Raw genomic sequence first — 20,235 nt, 5'->3', positions numbered from 1 at the left:
TAAGTCTGGGGACAATACACAATAGTGCGTGGGCATTCCCCTTTAAAACTCAACAAATGCTGTATATATAATCTATAATATATATAATCTTTGATGTACATATAATGTGAGTGCCTGTAAGTGTGTAAGTGTAGGACGGATACCAGTAAAGTTTCCACATTACGCAAATACAGTTTTTTTTAAAAAATAATAATAACGATGCTTCATTATAAGGAGTAACTAATATTTCTATTTACCACTACATTTAATCTTAAAGCCTGTGTTAGGAGTCGACAATAGCCCCAGGGGTCAGGATCGACCTGCGATTTTTGACATCTCTAGGCGGCCCCTAAACTTTTGCGCTATTGACGCTTATTTTTAATTTATTTTTTACTTTACTTTTAATAATTACTAAAAGAAATTCGAAAATGAATATATTGGTAGGCCTTATTTTATATTTAGTTAAAAATATTATAAGTTTACAATATATCTATAACTACTTGTTCATGATCAAATATTAAATGAATAAAATATTCCAATGAGATATATATATTTACAGTGTGTTCGGATATTATGATATTAAAAAAAAAATTGTTTCCTTCAAGGATAAAAATATTAACTGAAGATAAAAACGGTAAAAACGAGAAGAGATTAGATACATCATTAGCAACGCAGGTGCGCGGAAGCATCCGGTTTTCCTGTCCTGTCCATTAGAGGAGGTCAATAAGAGGTCACATCGTCAAGGCAACTAATGTCTAGACGTTTCGTTCTGTCGGTACACTCGTTAATTTTATACGTTCCAATATATTTAAAAATTGTAATAAAACCGACAGCAAAAAAATGATTCAAATTAATATCCTTATCAACCCCAAAAAATTTCCTCGGGTATAATTTCTGTACTCAAAATAATAATTAAAGAGTTCCGTTATTTTTTTTTAAATCATAGAAATCCTTTGGCGTGTTAAATAACTATTACCTTTTATAGTGGTACAGCCTTTGCAAATATAATATGCTATAATCTTGACCAATTTTATACGAGTCTAACCCTAAAACTATGTTTCTAACAAAAAGAGAATAATTTGAAATTGGAAGTCGTGATAGAAGAGTCGCTGAAAACACATAAAAACTTTGTTTCTTCCTACGGTTTTATTTTCATTATACTTCTACTAATTGAACATTATACACAAAGTAGCTTATACACGTAAAGCATAGAACATGTCATTTTCTTTGTTATAATTAGAATCGATATTGCAGGTTTGTAATTGACTATGATACAACAGTATTGACGTTTATTGCGAAATATATTTAAATATTTTAGGTTACTTACAAATTTTTTAATTTGGTAACAAAATTATGTCTTAATATTTTTCTATTTGACATATTTGTAATTTTATAGTTTTATTTAGTAATTATTCTAAGTAATTATATGATATTACTATTACCTAGAAGAGAAAGCGGAACGTTTAAATCAGCGGTATGATATTTTAATGATATATAGGCGGACGGGTAAAAGGGCTACTCTATAATATGTGGTCACTGTAACTGCCCATAGACAAATATTAACCATTTCTTACATCGCCAATTCGCCTCCAATCATGGGAACGACGATGTTATCTCCCTTCTAGGCACAAGGGTTGTTACATTGGCTACTCACCCTTCAAACCGAAACAACAATACTGAGTACTTACTGTTGTTTGGCTGTAGAATACCTGAGGAGTGGATGGTATCTACCCAGACGTGCTTGCAGTAAGGTAAATGTTTTAATATTTATAGTCACATTTAACATTAATATTACTATATAATATATGAACAATAATAATTATCTTAGGTATGTATAACATACCACATCAAGAATATAAACAAGTAGTTAAACACAATTATTCCGTTATTATATGATATTCACATGCTATGACTCGTGAAAAGGAAATTAACTATGGCTGATCGAAACACACTCGTAACGTTCTAACTCGTTGAAAAATACACTACATTATTACCGCGTAAAAACAAAGTCGTGTACAAAAGGATGTGGAATTGTTTGTCTAACTGACACAATTAGTATTTGAAAAGACTTGTTGTAACCATATGGAAAATTTGTCAAATTTGGTATTGTGACAAGTGTACAGTCGTGATCGTGAAGAACGATTGTTGGAATGAGGTAATGATTAAAATCGATTCTCAATTGATACGACCGAAAAACCAGTCACGCTCGGTGACGTCAGATTGACTTACAATTCAAATAGTACGGTTTTTGTGCGAATGTCAATATCCATAGCGATTTATTAATATAAGTACCATCATGGTGGAATGCTGGATTGTATATAAAAAGTTATAAATAGAAATATTGTATGGTAAGGTCATTACCTCAATTTATGTATGTTAGTTTATTATATCTAATGTACTACGATAAATATAAGAATAATGTATCTTACAAGGTCTGCCTTATGAATGAGTCTCGCGATAAATATAAAAAAATAACAATGAATATTATTTTATATATTTACGAAATGATATTTTAGTATTTAATAAAAAGTTAAAAAAATCGATATTAATTTCTGTCAATAATGTTTTGAATAGAATCGAAAAGAGAAACTTCGCTTAGGCAATTTGGAAGATGAATGTTACTACGTAGCACAGTGACACAAGACATTTTTTGCAGTATGTGCAACGGCTAGAAATCTAAGCAAAGAAAGTGCAAGCAACAATCGCAAGCCGCGTGTATGACATTGCGCAAGCAGTTTCTCCCATGATCTCATTAGGTAAGTGGGGATTTCGGTTATCAAATATAAAAATACCATAAATAAATAATCAAAACTGTATTAGGAGTTAATTTTGTATCTTCTAAGTTTGACATAGATTTATAAATAAATAGAAATAAGTATTTACGTACTAATAAAATTGCGGAAAGTGCATCCACGTTATTATGTTTTGCAATTATTATTTGTTTTAATAATTAGAAGACATTTATATTTTATAGTTTTAGAGATAAGTAGACACAAGAAAACAACGAAAAAATATTAGAAAATATTAATAAATAAAGAAGTAATGATTGTTTCTTATAAACGAGTAGATGTTCTTATAATACTAGTGATTTATTATTTGTAATTTCGAGGTCGTAATAAGGCAATGGTATGTAATATCACTTCCGCTTCTGACCTTTACACAAAAAAGGTATGTGTGTCAATACCTCTGTCTGGACGTTATGTCGAGGTTTAAGATAATGACAATGTTTAACATACTTTGAAGGTAAGGGTTAGTCAAGTGGGATATGATGTTATCATAAAATGAAAATATTAGGCTTTTAATAAAGTCTACACCTCGCTCTTATATTAATTGTGTACATATATACATAACTCACCAATGCTTATTTAAATACATTGCGAAATAAAATATGCTTACAGCAATTTGTTGCGATGTGTATGCGTAGATATGTATGTACCCGCATGACTGACGCATTTAACGACGCTTTCTTCGCCCAATATACCTCTTGCGTAACACTAATGACAGTCCACACTTGCTGAGCATGGGAAATGTTTGGCGCTGGACATTATATTGTTTTCCAACGAATTACAAGCGTAGAAAACGCTATCACGCCTCTTTATTTCAGAGCCGATAAGCATTTATGCAACTTTACGATAAAAGCAATAGAGACAGCGCAATCATTTGCGTCATGCGAAGTATGTGTCGCGATCGTGTGAGAAAGATATTTTTTTTAACAATAAAAATGTTTAATATATTTAATAGAAATTAAAAATATTTTAAAAGTATGAGAGAATAAAACAAGCTAGAGTAACCTTTCATAAAGGTCAAAGAATTAGTTCTCAATTTAAACGGCAAGATTTTACTTTGAGGGTCCATTGTGAATAAAAATGTAATTATCATTTAAGTGATCAAGAGATATGAAATGTTTTATTACAAAAGCAAGGATGTTGAGTTATGAATGTGCTAGAAATGTTAGTATTACATGTGGTTTGCGTCCTGCTAACATTACGGAATATAGAAATAAATTAGTCTACATCATTTTAGACGAAGGAACTGAATTGGAGTTGCATATTGTACATAGTACGATGACGAACTACACGTCTTGACGTCCCTTTAAGGTCAACATATACCCGCGAAATCTGTCGATGCAATCCTAATTCCTACGCTGGTGCCGTATTAAATGTTCAACGGTCAAAGATCATCATCTTTGACTGGTGAACATATAATTATGATATTGATGTGGATCAATTAATATCCCTAGTGGAAAATGATATGCTATAGAACAATATCGAAGAAGATTTCTAGGAAAAAATATGTTTTTTTTTGTAATACGTCATAGTATTCCATGACACGCTATTGCATCGCTTCGCAACGTGCCACGATTATAACGATATCGTACGTATTTATGTGATTTCAATGTACTCGTGTAGCTATGCACACAAAAATCAAATAAAAGACAGTGAATGTCGACTAAAATAAATTGTATTGTTTACGAAGTAAAATAAGAAATACCTTATTTTGAAAGAAAACGCTGTATTTGTCAAATATAGTATGATATCTGGGCATAACAGTCTCGCAGACTGAACATTTAGGTAAACCTTTCAAGGTAGACGATCGATTTGGTCTAGATAACACAAGGACAGTACAGTATAGGTAGTATTAGATACTACAGTAAAATTAACACTTCGTGACATAATAGTATGCGCTTGTATGAAAGTACATTAAGGAGTGAGGTTAGTATTTTATTTTTATAACATCTCTGTTAGATTCTAGAGTCTATTTTTAAAATGATAATATCCAATATAAAGTTTGTTATTAATATTGTTTTTTAAGAAGGTAAACGAGTCAGTGGGTCACTTGAAGGTGTAATGTCCTACATACACTGGCACTGTTAGACATATAAAATATTTCTTATCGCGTCAATCACAGGATCGAATATATTATGCCCCTAGAGCAGTAGTTCCCAAACTTATTTTTCTCGTGGACCACCTATTGGCATGTGTCTGTAACCACAGTTTGAGAGAAACACTAAAATATGAACTAAATTTAAATTTGTTTAATATTGGTGCTTTTAATTCTATCCTTAGTAACCCTACGAGTATTTCTCGTGTGTAAGTATGTAATGTAGTACGAGTAATTCTTTCAAACTGATGATGAAAAAGAGAAAAAAAAAATGGTAGGTACCTTTGGCATCAAGTATTTATAGAGGTGAACAAGTTCATGTCTGAACAAGCATTAAACATTGTCGGGCGGATAGCGCTTTGCAAGTCTGTACACGAAATTGATCGTAATATCGAATACGCAAGTTTGGATAAGTAACAGTCGCTTGCCTTATTAAAATATTATCTGCTTAGTTAGGTACTTAAAACAATGTAGGTAGGTTTTTGCTCTTTACTATCAAAAGCAGATAAATTTTCGTGGACCACCATTACCATCTTATGGACCCCCATTTTTTATTCACGCCTACGTAGACCCAGCAAGTCTCCCGTGGACCCCTGGGGGTCCACCTGGACCACTTTGGGAATCACTGCCCTAGAGCCTGTAAGCACTGATTCACTTACTGTTCAAAGCGAAACGCAGTATTGCTCTTTTACAGTAGTATGTATAAACGATTACCTCATCTAGGTTGGTCTATACAACGTCCACCTAATTTAATTGATTCTACCTAATTAAACTAAACGAGTTACTAAAATATTTTAATTGATATTCCATAGACAAATATTTCTAAAACGTGTTTGATTATATTTATTTATTTATTTAATGGAAAAGTTACACCATCAACTTATAACTAAGCACTTAAAATTAATATCTCACTTGGGTAACATACAAAGTGATACGTCTTTAAAGGTGTAAACAACATTGACCTTCAAAAATATTTTTGATAGGTAACTATATAAGCCAAACTAACCTATATAAAATATAAAATTAAATTTTAAAAACTAAATAATAATTGAAATTAAGATAACAAAGAAAAAATACCGTACTGAGGAATATAAAAGCAAATTAGAAGATTTATAAAATAAAAAAGAAAAAACAAAACTTAAATTTATTACTTATTAGGTATGAGATCGAATAAACAGATTTTTGGAATGTTTAATAAAATTAGTTTTATTGTTATGAAAGATGTCAATATCGCCGTTAGATAACAAGTCATTAAACGAATTCATTAGTCTGCTAAGAGGTGCATATTTACCTTAATTTGTTTTAGATGTTGGAGTACAAAAAGATTTTTTAATTGGACGTCTAGGAATAGTACGAGGAACTGATAAGTTGATATGCTGGATTAATTTAGGTGAAGATATGTCACCATGAATTAGTTTGTATAAGGTAACGACGTCAGTAATTTTACGGCGAAATAATTTTAAAGTGAGCCAGCCTCGTATTATAGGTAGATGAATAAGAATTTGTTTTGAATCATTTACATGTGACCTTATGGGAGATTTGATCGTATGACTTAATTCTTGCTTGATGATATATGCTTGCGTGCTCGGAAATTATATGAGATATTATTATGCATGACACTTCCTGTCGGCCACTGATCTCGGTACGGTGAGTATTGAGGTGACTGTTCAAGGTGGTTTGAGCAAAGCATATGATGCCATCTACGACCTTATAAAAGGTAATTCGTAATGATATTTTAATTAATACCTTAGATACTCATGAAAAGGTATGGTTAGATGTAATAAACAAGTAAATTTTAAAATTATTAGCAATAAGTATTTCTGTAGTTGGACTTTTTTGTTAATACATATAATACATATATATATATTAGTTCGATGTTATTGTTTTCATTTACATGATTCAGAGGGAACAGTTGGATTTGTTGGTTATCTTCTCCCCTAATAACTTTCATTGAAGCATTGTGTCTTTTTATACGACTACCCAAAGATTTAATATTATATTCTGAGTTTTTTATTTATCATCAAATACTTGAACATATTTAGGGTATCTTTAGAATAAACAATCCTGTCATTATCCCGAGGTATCTTGTCTATAAATTAATTAATTTATTCATTCATAGCATTTGTGTTTAATTTTTAAGGTAAAAAAATGTGTTTGTATACAAGATTTGTTGTTTTTTTTCAATTTGTTTATAATTAGACTTTACAATATATATTTTCTTTAATCATACATCAAACATTAACATATTTATGCGGATTCGCTTCGTTATTCAAGTCGATATATTATATTCGTGCTATGTTGCTAAAACGGACATTATGATCAAATGTTTGAATTTAATCCTTCTGTTTTGTGTTGGATTCCATGTACTTTCCAAATCGTGATACAGCACTTTGAATTTAATTAATTATTTAAACAAATATCTCGATTAGGCGATTGATGGATTATCACGAGGAACATTGATATGCATGAGTAACGTTTCAGATTCACCGTTACATACAAGCGTTTCTTTAGATAATTTGTTGGCATTGAATTAAATAATTATATGCATTTCTGACTCCAATGACGCATTGTCTATGGGCGGTAGTGAGCCTACATCAGTTACTTAAAAAATATATGATTTAATTATGTAATTCGTAAGGCAATTTCGTAATCATTTAATGAATACAACACTCAAATGATTATTATAAAATCACTCGTAATATACACGACACTGCTCATATTTCGATCTACCTTGGTGTCGAAGTAATATCATTAACATTTACGGTCATGATCGTTCTGGCGCCGCAAATATAAGACAAAAGCTGTCAACAATGGCGACCTTGCCTCGCCCACTATTAAGCAAGAGTACCTTCAGTAGAAAGCCAGCTTTCTTTATCTTTAACATTAGCTCAGTGTAAGGACTCGAACATAATTACTTTCAACGACCTACTTTTTTTATTGAAATTTTTTGCTCATTGACATTTAAGAGAAAGGTTTGTATTGTACTATTGAGCGAACATATGTATGAAAATGTTCAAACATAAAATCAGATACGAAACCAGCGTAAAAAATATTATTGAATGATTTTTGTGTGATGTTTATTTATATGTAGACTTGTGTTATTGGATTTGCATGTTATGAAACATAAATTTTGCAAGTTTCCTTAGGATAAATTCATCTTGTTTAGCAGTGATTAACGTTCTGAAACAACTTGCGTGATACGGAAGATATCAAAATCATTTACCCGCCAAACCGCAATGTGAGGTCTTTCCTAAGCTTCAACATACATAACGTACCTACCTGTAATTAAGTGCGCAACTTTGTCTTGGTTTATTTAAAAAAAATGAAAAAATAGGAAATGAAATTTAGCAAATTCTATTAATTCACGAAGACACGCCCCTTCACGTTATTTTATAATTTTAACTAGTATCGGCGTGCAATTCTATGAGTGAGTGACGTTCGTGTTTACAAAATGTCTTAGTGTGCGTTAGACGATTGCAAAAAATATTGATTATATTTATTAAGATTTTTTTTTTTTAAGTTATTAAGTTGAGGGAGGGGATCGTGACTGAATAAATGTATAGTCCCTAAGCAAAAAAAAATCGTATATTTTAAAGCTATGACCATAGCGAAATTCATTTAAACAGCATATTCCACATTATCTTTGCAGCCAAACAGAATCATGGACAATGTTGGTATTTAAATCAAAACTAACAGATGATTAAAGGCTCCAGTACGATTATAATTAAAAACCATGGATGGATTATGGATATTATGTAATTTAGGAGGTGGATATGGATACGGATATATGAACAAATTTTACCGATATCAGATACAGTTACGGATACGGATTTTATATTGGGTTGTTTCCGATAGTTTCAGTACGGATATTAAATGATTTAGAAATTGTTAAAGAAAACTACATACATGAATTTGACTTAATTTATAGGCTATTATTTAGTATTAGCTATTTGTATTTAAAAAAAAAACAAATATCTTTAAAATACAATTAACTACTCTATTTAAGACTATGCAAAAACAAAATTATAATAAACATATTTTTTATCGGTTTCGGTTAGGGTTACGGATAGATTTTTATTTTCACTCCATAACATAACAGCTCCTGATAAAAACTGTGTAGCCCACCCGCATTAGAACCGGTGATCTTCGATTAAGAATCAAGTGTTCAATAAACTAAGCTATATCGACTCCTTATTATATTGCACTTATGATTATTTTATGAAATGACTATTGATGGAACAATTTTTTTAACTTTGTATTTTCACTAATTCTGAGTATTGACACGCCGCGCCATCATTAAAGTTTTATTAGGTAGGTACATTAATCTCTTTAGTGTCCACGGCCCGTCTTTTACACTTTCACTACACAAATATTGCCAGAGTTTGACGTAACGCAATTGATACAGCGTAACACCCTGAAATCAGAGGTTTTGGCTGACTGAGTTGCTAGATATTTGCTAGTTTTTACAAGTTTCCGTGATGGACCAGTGGTTAAAAGATGTTAATCGTATCCGATGATTCCAAGTTTAAGGCCGGGCAAACGCCACTGAATTTTCATGTGCTTAATTGTATTTACAATTGCTTTCGTGGTTGGTGGCGACGGCAAACGTCGTGAGGAAACCTGCATGTGGTGGATGAAAATCAGCCATGTGTAAGCGTAAGGCGTAAGCTCCAAACCATCTCTTCAAAATGATGAAGGCTACTTGGTGGTAAGGCTTTGAGCAAGCCTGTTTGGATAGATATCAGCCACTCATCCGATATTCTACCGCCAAACATCAATATTTAGTATTGTTTTATTTTTGTTTGAAGGGTGAGTGAGTGGTCAGTGTAACTACAGGTACATGAAACATAACATTTTAGCTTCCAAGGTTGATTGCATTGGTGTTGTAAGTGATGGTTAATTTTGCTTAGGGCGCCAATGCCTAATGGATCTGGACGGTGACCACGTACCAGGTTACTAGTTATTTTTATAGGTTTCCGACAATCAGAAGAAAACAATCTTCAAATACGATTTTACAGAAAGAAACAATGCGTCGACTTAAATTTTATTTGGTTGTAAAAATACTGTTAAGTTAGAAACAGGTATTCTTATTAATGTTAAATCAATAGCTTGGATTTTAACTTAAGAGTATATTGTGTAGCGTTTTCAGTTTATGAAGACATTACAGAAAAAAACAAAATTTATTTGATCTTACTTATTATGGATTCACAAATGATAATGTCAATCTCAATTTATTACATAAAAAATAAAAACTTACCGGAATCCTAAAAAAGATTTCTTGTACTTTTCTCTTTTCATTTCCACGTGCTAACCAGAGTCACGATACTTCACTCTTCATTTCACAACACACGCACAAGTATAATCGGCCAAGAATACAATCACATTATCACTTAGTTAAAATCACAAGACACGTTGTTCTCATGACATCAGTTTACACGAATAACCTGCAGACAAAATATATTGTTAAAATAATTAAAGTGTATACTCTTTTGTACTTATTTTCTTCTCTTTTACACTGCTTTAAATGCTACAATGTATATATATGTATTTATAAAAAATAACTTAAAACTCCACTTCAAAAAACTAAAAGTCAAATGTTTTATTTTTTTTTTATTTTTTAAAGTCAAGGTCAATTAAATTTTTTATAATGACGATTTATAAAACTATTTCAATATTTACAATGCTTAAATAATATAATATGTAGTCCTAACTTCACCCTAAGAATCTCTATGACGAATTTCTTTCACCAAATTGAAATGGGACCACTCTCGGGGATAACCTTTTCAATAAAAAAATAACTATCGGCAACAATATATACAAATAATGGCGAATTTATTAACCTTTTAATCTAGTCGTTCAAAAGTCAAAGTAATAAAGGCTTATAGTAAACTATATTACAAATTTCCTTTCCACTTAAAATGTACGCCTAATCAATCTCAGTACATTAATTATGTTTCTAACCAAGCAATTATTTCAAACACTATGTAACTAGAGTCGTAAAATATAGAAAGGTGCCTAATTAAGATCTTAGATTAATTTAGCAATAAATAATTTGATTCAAGTAGAAGATATAGTATCTGAACATCACGTAGGTCAGTTTTTTTCTCGTTTTAATTTTATGTCTCGAAAATACAATTTGCATAGGTAAGTTTTTAATTCAACAAACATATATTTAAACATTTATTTAAAAGCTGACCCAGCTGCCCGGTGATGTGATTAGCCAAAAACCTTCAACAAAAAAACGCTGAATATAAATGTACAAATTTCGCGTCAAAATATTCATCCCTTTTTGGTTGATGTACGTTCACAGAAATCAGGGATCGTTTCATAGATAAAGATTATAATGTCTTTAAAGACTTACGACATATGTTCCAATTCTTCAGTATCTAACGGCCTTACTTACGAATGTTGTTTAGCTGTTGTTTATAAATTATAATTTATTTCTTTCTGTCATAATTAATCTGACATTCGAAAGAATAAAACAATACATTGTTTAACTAATCACCCTCAACATTTACATACCGACTGTATATACATACAGTTAACATTTATGATGTTAACATTTTCCTTTTGACTAAGGCATATGATTGTAGTTGTAAAATGTTATGCTCGCTCTAACAAGGAGGTTATTATATTCTGTAGTTAGTTTAAAATTTTGAAAGGTTTAATAGGATCTATATAGCGAAGCTAAGTAGGCCGTTGCCCGGGTGGTACATGTTAGTCTAGACTGGCTTTTGTCCAGACACAATATCGAAACTATTGCAACAGTTTCTCGTAACTAGAGGCTGTAAGAGTACTTAAATAATATGTATCTTGAATATTAATAGTAGTATCAGATTAAACCAACTACGTTTTAACGATTCAAGATAAATTCGAACTAAATGTTGTTTTGAAGAACGCTTTTGGGCAGTGTTACGACTATAACTGCATAAAATAAAATCGTCTCCTATCAATACACGAGAGTGGTCTCTCACGATGACAGTATCAATGGACCTCAATCATTACGCTACTTGTTATTGTTCTATCATTATCGAAATAATATTTATTTTAAATAAAGCTTTGTTCAAGTTAGTTTAGTTAGGTTTTACTCATTCATTAGTTATTCTACTGCCAAACACCAATTTGTTATGCTGTTGTCCGGTTTGAATTTATAGCTATTTATTTCTATATTCTTTATTAAACCTTTACGGTTTCTCGAGGTGCAGAAGAAAGCCTGATCGCTAAAAAGCGACCTTTTTGAATCGATAATTGAGAAATTGTATAATAATTTTAAAAATACGAATAATATATCCACATCACGCATCCACATTATATAAAAATTACATTCAATGGTATGATAGTTGGACAGGAATGAAGTTTAAGTTCTTATAATACTAGTTTATACGCATAAAATATATAAGCAGAAACGTTCCAAAAATAAACAGATATTAAAAGTCAAAGTGGACCTCTCCATTGCTTATTACCAATTCCATTAACCTTAACTTTTATAAAGTTGAGTTTTTGAACGTATATGTGATTTGGAAATACTATAAAACTGACATCATTTATATTCAAGACAGTAATCAACGCCTATGGTGTAATTTATCACATTGATCTACGCGCTTTTATTGACTACAACGAATACATTGAATATTCCTAAGTCTGTACGTGAGAATAAATATCTTTTGCTTGCCAAGAGGAAAGTTAACGATGAAAAATAAAAAATAAATAGTTAATTTCAATTCATCCAATTATAGTGGAATGCAGGTAATATTATATTTGATAACTGAATAATTTTAGAACACAATTTAAGCGTCGAAACCTATTTTGACTAATTATAACATTTTCAGAAGTGCCAAAGTACAGCATACAGAACTTACATGAGTTGGATGAATATCTGTCACATGTATCCACCAATCTGTATTGAAGTAGCTTGGTGTAATAAGCTCCTCAAACGAGGAAGAGGCCTTAACCTAGCAATGGGACATTTGCGAACTATTGTTTTTACAATATATTTGCTTAATAATGTGTTTGAAAATACTTAGATCCATTCATTTCAAATTATTTTAAAGTTTAGCTTTTTGTTAGCGAGTACAGGTGCGATGAAGTCTGAGGGCATTCATTTTAATTCGATACGGACGGCTTTTGCATGCCGTCTTATAATTTTGCGTAATTCCCAATGCAAGCTCTTTGTGCCTTAAAAGAAGTGTTTGGAATACAAATGAATGTACATCCGTATCTATAATTCAATGACATTATATGAAATTGCATAAAATTTGACCATGTACGTAAATAAAAGCCGCAAAAATTTCAATTATGAAAAGTAAAACAAAAAAAAGTTTGTTTTTAAAAGTAATATGAAACCTTATGATCAACAATTTTTATAGCCCAGCTTATCTCAATGATTGCTTTTAAAAATTAATAAGCTTAAGCTTTTAGTATATAAGTGCAATTACAATAAATAATGAAATTTTCAAATTAGTTTTATTCGTAATAATATTTAAACTGTGGTTGTTAAACCTAATTAAATTTTAAGTAAGTTAAATTTTGGCGCCAGAAACGTAATGTCTATTAAATTGCAAAAGACGACCTTCATCTTTAAGTTAAGTTACAGTACCTGAGGCGGTATGCACCATTTACGGGCAATCACCAACTCAAAGCATCTATAATTACTCATTACACTAATGGATCTTCAATCTCCACTCTATTATTCGCTTTGTCACGACTCCACTATAATAAACTTAGCTTGAATTTAAACTTTATTATACCGAAGTTGATATATGTTTGATTTGCGTAACATTATATTTTGTAATTTGTCGTTTGAAATATGATAGTATGTTCAATGAATTTATTTATAAATTCGAAATTCTACGAATAGTTCAAACACATAGGAACACTTCGTTTATATACTAGAATGTTAATAAAATTCTTTAATCACAGTTTGGAAATTGTAACATGACCTGACCTTCTTGGGTAGATTACTTGTGGCTTAAGTCACAGACGAATTCATTAGAAGTATGACCGTGTCAACACGTTAAAAATGTAAACATAAGGAAAAAGAAACTGCAAATAAGACCACATCTCGGTCAACGCAGCAATGAGTACAGGCGTAGTTAATTTGCGCAAGAGTTGTTATGGTCAAACATCGATCACAACCGGCCTTGCCCGAAATTCTTCGGTAACTAAATTTATGTGACTTCTTCATTATCAGTTTGCAAAACTATAAAATCGCAATAAGTAGAAATCATGTTTTACCAATATTGTTAATCGTGTTTTACACGTTTACGGTAGCCGAACATTATTCTGTAATTTATTTCAAAATAAGACTAACAACTAATAAGTCTTGAAACTAAATGACTAAATTTTAAATGTGAGTTTTATCTTGACTCGATGTATCAATTTGTAGGGCCTCTACGCCTAAACCTTGAAGCTGTGTAAGTCAAGTCCACTTAAGTTTTCAATTAAATTAGCTAAGACATGTACGTATTTGAAAATCTTTGTTTATGTAACCTATTGTGTTGTCAAAATAATCATCGCAAGGGGTCGTCATCACAGAATGCAATGGTGATACATGGTTGCGCAAAAACAATGGTGTTTACGTCATACATTATGAATTCCATCAGCTATAGATGCAGCTTACAATAGGGGTACGTGAGAAATTGTAACGCATTGTGAATAAAACCAAATAAATTTCGTGACTACATTCTGTGGGAATATGGATAGTACCTATATGCTTAAAATAATTTTGGCAACAAAAACTAAAATTGTATTTAGTGACGAGAGTAACACTAATTGTAGTACAGTATCGGCCTCTCCACTGAAACAGAAGGAAGGAAGCCTTATTTGAGCACACTGTTCCAGTGTGAATTGGTGGATATAGATAAGGCAGAATTTCATCTGATACCCGATCACTGAGTAACAAAAGCAAATTGAGCACATGAAAACTTAATGTTGTTTATTTCACGATCTTCATTGAGATCAACAGTGTTCTATTCACTGAGTCCTATCGTCTCGACTAATTATCGTGTGCGTTAACAAAATGGTTAACTGCTATTTACACGGTAAAATTTCAAAATTAAAGGTCGCATTAAGTTTTATTTAGTGATTATAATAATGTATTCATTTATTTAGCAATAAACGATAACTTTTATATTTTAATAATTAAAATAATTGAAGATAGAGACAATATTTTCTAAGCAAGTAAAGACTGACACTGACACTTTAGTCAGCCTTTCTATCCCACTGCTGGGCTTTGGAGTTGTTCCATGACATTGTTCCAATGTGGCAGATTTTAATTCAACATGAATATTTTTAATCATGTTGTTTTTCTCCATTGCCAAACACGAGATGAATTAATAAATAAAAACAGTTTAACCAATTGAAAATTTAATGAAGCTAACCCACGTGATCTAACCACTGAGCCAACCTAAGCCTGTAATTTAATAATAACATTAATATGTTACATTATGGATAGTTCCTTGTTAGTTGTGTAAGAGTTTCGAACTCTTTATGTGTTAACACTAATTGTTATTAAAGATAGCTTTTAATTGAGTTTCATATTAAAATCACGTTTAGTATTGGTTATTACTCGTAAATTTGTTTATTTGAATATAAAATATAAGCTCTTAACAATAAAATTACGTCATTATGATTATTAATAACATTAACCTATTCATAAATTACTAGTTTTATGAATTTAATAGAGAATTAATCCATGTAGCAAATGTTATTAGTTAAATTATAATAATAATAAACATCAATTCTACAACCGAAGTAGTTTTAACTCTGTGGTACCGTGTATACTTATATAACATATATGTACTAGAGAACAAAATATATAATATTCTTGTCAGTTTATTTTTCCTTATAATAATTGCTTTATTAATTAATGTGTATAGATTGTTGTAGATAATATTATTTTAATATTTTTTGTGAAGAAATGTAAGTGAGACGAAAACATACGAAAGTTAGATGCAAGACAAAGATGGCGATAATTTTAGTCAAATGTCAAGATCGTAGGCAGCTGTCGTATTACGAATGTTGCAATATAAGGACTTGGATACTGTTGCGGAGTTGTTGCTAGCTTACCGGTTTTGATTGAAACAGTATTTAATATTAAAATAAAACTCATCGATACTATTGAAATTGTTTTCGTTTAATTGTATATACGTAATACGTTTTATTTCGAAATTAATTACCAATGCATCTGTTCGTTAAATATTTACAAGTAATAATGATTTACTTTAAATTGAACTATGATTTATGGATTTTTATGTGAATTATATTATTATGAAAACTTATTAGATTCAAAATAAATTTAAATCTCGTCTCTTTAAATAATTGGTTTAAGCCATGGTAGATAAAGCTAGTTAGTAAGTTAGTTTTGACACATTATTTGCTGTTGCTTTAGAGCGTGAAGTTATACTATTGAAAGACACTTACTATCAGAACAATCTACATCCACGTCGTAATAGTCACCTTTTACATTTAAATGTATAGAAGGAAGTCGTATAAATATACGAACAGATTAAAGGTCGCATTTATTAATAACGAGAACGTTAATTTCAGTAAAAATCTTTATAATTTAACCGATGCTTTTACAACCTTTTTAAATATGATTCGAGGAATATGAAAAACTTCAAGTTGCAAAGTTATTTAGTCAGAAAACTTTATGACACACTCATAAAAATTAAAGAATTAAATAACTGTGTTATTCATTAAAACTAATATTTAGTTATACATAATTGTTCAATAATTGACTAATATAAACGATACACAGATATTAATAATTTAATATTGAACGATAATAATTTGCGACAACAAGTATATAATTCAAATGAGGAGTGCCGTAAATTGTTTTAATTGAGGACAAGGATGTCGGCAGTCGTGTGTACCGCGGACAGAGAGCGCTTTAAATGAAATAATATACCTTTAGAGATCGGTTAACGTGCTTCTTGACGTCTCTTTATCGTCATGGAACTAATAAACACAACACTAGCACTAGGAAACGATACGGAGGTCACCAGTTGAGAGTGCCTTCGATGCGCGATCACTGAAAACTAACCTGTGATCACTCTCGCGCCTCGTACCTCTGAACCGCGGAATGAAAGCGAGTGTGAAAAGGACGCCGAATCATTTCTTTCTTTCACTCATACGGCGAAAACGGCTTACATAATATAAGCCGACTTCGGTTTTTCTTGTCATTGAATCATCTCGCAGTAAAGCCTCGATGGAACCAAGTGTGAAAAAATCTAATAGAAAATTTAATTTTAATATATTAATTATATTAATACTTTAAAAAGTACGGAATATTTATATTGACTATCAAATCTAAGCACGCTATAATTTGCTCAATTACCGTTATAAAAACATACAATAATATTGTAAGTAAAATTATATATCTCAGTATTAAATTAATTTTCTGTCAGTTTCTATGAGCGTATAATGAGGAAACGCGGGATGAATACGGTACGCAGCGCACGCGCACCCGAGCGTAACAAGATCCGCCCCTATAATCGCTTTCCGGTTTGACTTACATTTCACTTTCTTCATAAATATTTCTATTTATTTGTTTCAATGGAATTAAAATGAAAATCTTAATAAAAAACTCGGTTTTTGCGTTAAAAGATGCAATTGTAAATATTTAAAGAAAATAGTAAATTCCTCTGAAACAGGAAAATGTGACCCATTTATGAAATTTAATTTATTTTTTCGTCGAAACGAATTAAAGTTTCTTAGTGAATTTGAGTATAAGCAAGGAGCGATTGATTTAAGTATCGTCATCATTTATTTATATATGCATAAGACTTGCATCACGTTTTTAACTATATCCAGTATCCATATTTGTTTGATAAGTTGTGTAAAAATCAAAGATACACTCGTATCATACGAATAAATATCTCATATATCGAAATGTCTGGCATAATCAAATGAAAAATAATTTAAGGTCATTTAAGATGACCAGATGCTCTTGGAATATTTTATTTTGCTCTGTTTCTATCTAACAATCAATTCGGGAGAATTTCGACACAGTGATAGACCAAAAACTCGGAGTTGAACAAAATAATTGGAGTGGATTTTTTTTATTATTTTCCTTATTTGTATAAGAGGCCGTTGTCGTCCATTTAAGTTAATGGATACGACCCGACTGCGCAGGAGATGGTAAACAAGAGTAGGAGCAAACATGTCCGCACATTATGTACACTATATTCGGTTATATCAGATTGCCTTCTCATCAAACTATAAAGTTTGATGAGAAGGCAATCTGATATAACCGAATAGACTTCAAGCAGCTGTACGTGCTTTTCGGGATAACAGATACGGGGTGAAAACAACGCCAATTTCCAAACTCTGGTAAAAATGTACTGTCAGAAAAACCAAAATATGTTTATTAATCGACCCTTAGCCGATATTTAAACACAAGTTTAACAATACTCATAAATAGTCGTTTTATTGAGTCTTTATTAAAAGTATCATAACCAAGTAATTGAGCTGCGGCAAATATGAGCAGTATTATATAATACGCAAACAGAGCGTGTAATTTTAAGACATGTCACGGTTCGTAAATTAGGTAGATCAATTAAAATCACTAATCTCGAAGTATAGCTTGTACGAATAGATGCTGGTGTTAACCAGTTACTTTTTGCAGCAGTTAATTATATGTTGTAATTTAGACGTTACGAGCTTGACTCAATGTTATTGTTCGTTTAGACATTTAATGGTTGGATAGAAACAATAAGTACGTCGACTCTCCATTCATGATTTCCTAATCATCATTATTACTGTGAGCATACTAAGATTAGGATTTATTGTAGAACAATGTAAAACAAAACAAAATAAAAACAGTGTTTTTCTCGTCTGTGGTGAGTATAAATGTTGCAATTTTAAAATGCTGATATAATTTCGTAATTTATTTAATTAATGCTTGATATATATTTTTTAAAAAAGTCAGTTAACCGACTTCTTGAGAATACTGATTCATTAGAATATGTATTAAAGTAAATCACCCACCAGACTTTACACGAGTATAAGTCAGGCAGAAATAGTTCCATTGATTTTTTACAGAGATCTGTGCAAAAATCTTTTTACTTCACGCCAAAATAGAAGATAGAAAAAGAAAATAAAATTAAAAGTCGGGTCGTTCAATGTAACTGCAACGTGTATTTAAAAATGTGATACGCATTTATTTTAGTCTGTTACAATACTCTTCAAATATCATGTAAGTTGTACAATTGCTGTTAATGGTTTACGAAATAAAATCTTACAGACAGTTTACTTCAAAATCGAATAAACATTTGAATAAAATTTTATTATGCAATTATAAACGCGAATGAGGCATACAATACTTTACCGATCTAATGTAATGATCATAATGTTCTTCACTTTACAATCCAATGTTGGTTGTTTTCTGTTACAAATAAGTATTATATTTTACCAATTATTTTATTTGAGAATAATTGAAAAAAATGCTGTCTAACGAATGACGAAATCACGAATTAAAATTTTTTTAGTAAAAATATTATTTATGAGGGTATTACACTAAAATCCGCAACGATCCATATCTGTTCGTTATCAATCATATAGGTATATCCTCTCTTGGTTCACGCGCTGGCTCGTTTTGCGTTTATAGTATCGGAATTTAATTACGATTCATACAACGAAATGTTTACAATGTTTCAAATTAATGTTCATAGATGAAGCTGACGAGGGATACAGTAGTTACATAGATATGTAAATCTATGCAATGTTATACAGATACAATTGCATGAAATAAACCGCCCTCCACCATCCTTCCACCCATTCTTTAAATTATATTGCCCTTTAAATTAAAAAAAGGAATAAAATTATAGATGGGAATAAGAATAAGATACAGGATACAGTGAGATGAACTTATCATTAGTAGGCTAAACAACACAACAATAAATAAATCGTGTAGAAAAACTACAGAAGGAAAGTAAGGTAGAAATGAGTTGTAATATCGATTGTGAGGCTTCCTGAGAATAAAAACTTGCGTGGACAGAGATACATCCGTAGAGATTTGGTTGTTAAAAAATGAAAGAATCTTTATTATTTTTTGTTTTGCAACTTTCTCTATTTAATTTTAAGATGTAAAGGTTATTGTATACAACTGGTTTTTGTTTTAATGAATACCGAAATCAACGTATTTTGCAATGATTTATAGGCAGAGGTAATAGGTGAAGTTCTCATCGTGTTACTCAACGGCCCTAGCGGCACCTCTGTGCACGTCAACGGTGTTACATTAGATGACACATCTTCGCTCTTAGCGTTTAGCATAATAAGGTGATTTAATTCTATGTTAAGATTCAGAGAAGATAAGAAAATGTTTATTAATGTATATTCGAAGTATATTGTTATCTATGCTTTTTTCTTAAATAA

At 30.9% G+C, this 20,235-nt stretch overlaps 1 protein-coding gene across 2 annotated transcripts in view; it reads right to left on the bottom strand.

The window, feature by feature from the left end:
- Mol (moladietz) overlaps positions 1 to 16,916 on the bottom strand; it is a 46,302-nt gene extending 29,386 nt beyond the window's left edge. Inside the window, exons 1-2 of one of the 2 annotated variants that reach the window (XM_026643882.2) lie at positions 16,769 to 16,916; positions 10,118 to 10,304 (exon numbers count right to left, since the gene is read on the bottom strand). The gene's annotated coding sequence lies outside the window, so the exon portion shown is untranslated. The remainder of the gene's footprint in view (positions 1 to 10,117; positions 10,305 to 16,768) is intronic. The other variant, XM_026643880.2, reaches the window with a different exon arrangement.
- Between the last annotated feature and the right edge of the window lie 3,319 nt (positions 16,917 to 20,235).

Source organism: Vanessa tameamea, chromosome 13 (assembly GCF_037043105.1).
Source record: "Vanessa tameamea isolate UH-Manoa-2023 chromosome 13, ilVanTame1 primary haplotype, whole genome shotgun sequence".
NCBI classification, from domain to species: Eukaryota; Metazoa; Arthropoda; class Insecta; order Lepidoptera; family Nymphalidae; genus Vanessa; species Vanessa tameamea.
The sequence above is the reverse complement of the archived record's forward strand: the minus strand, read 5'-3'. Positions and strand labels throughout refer to the sequence as shown.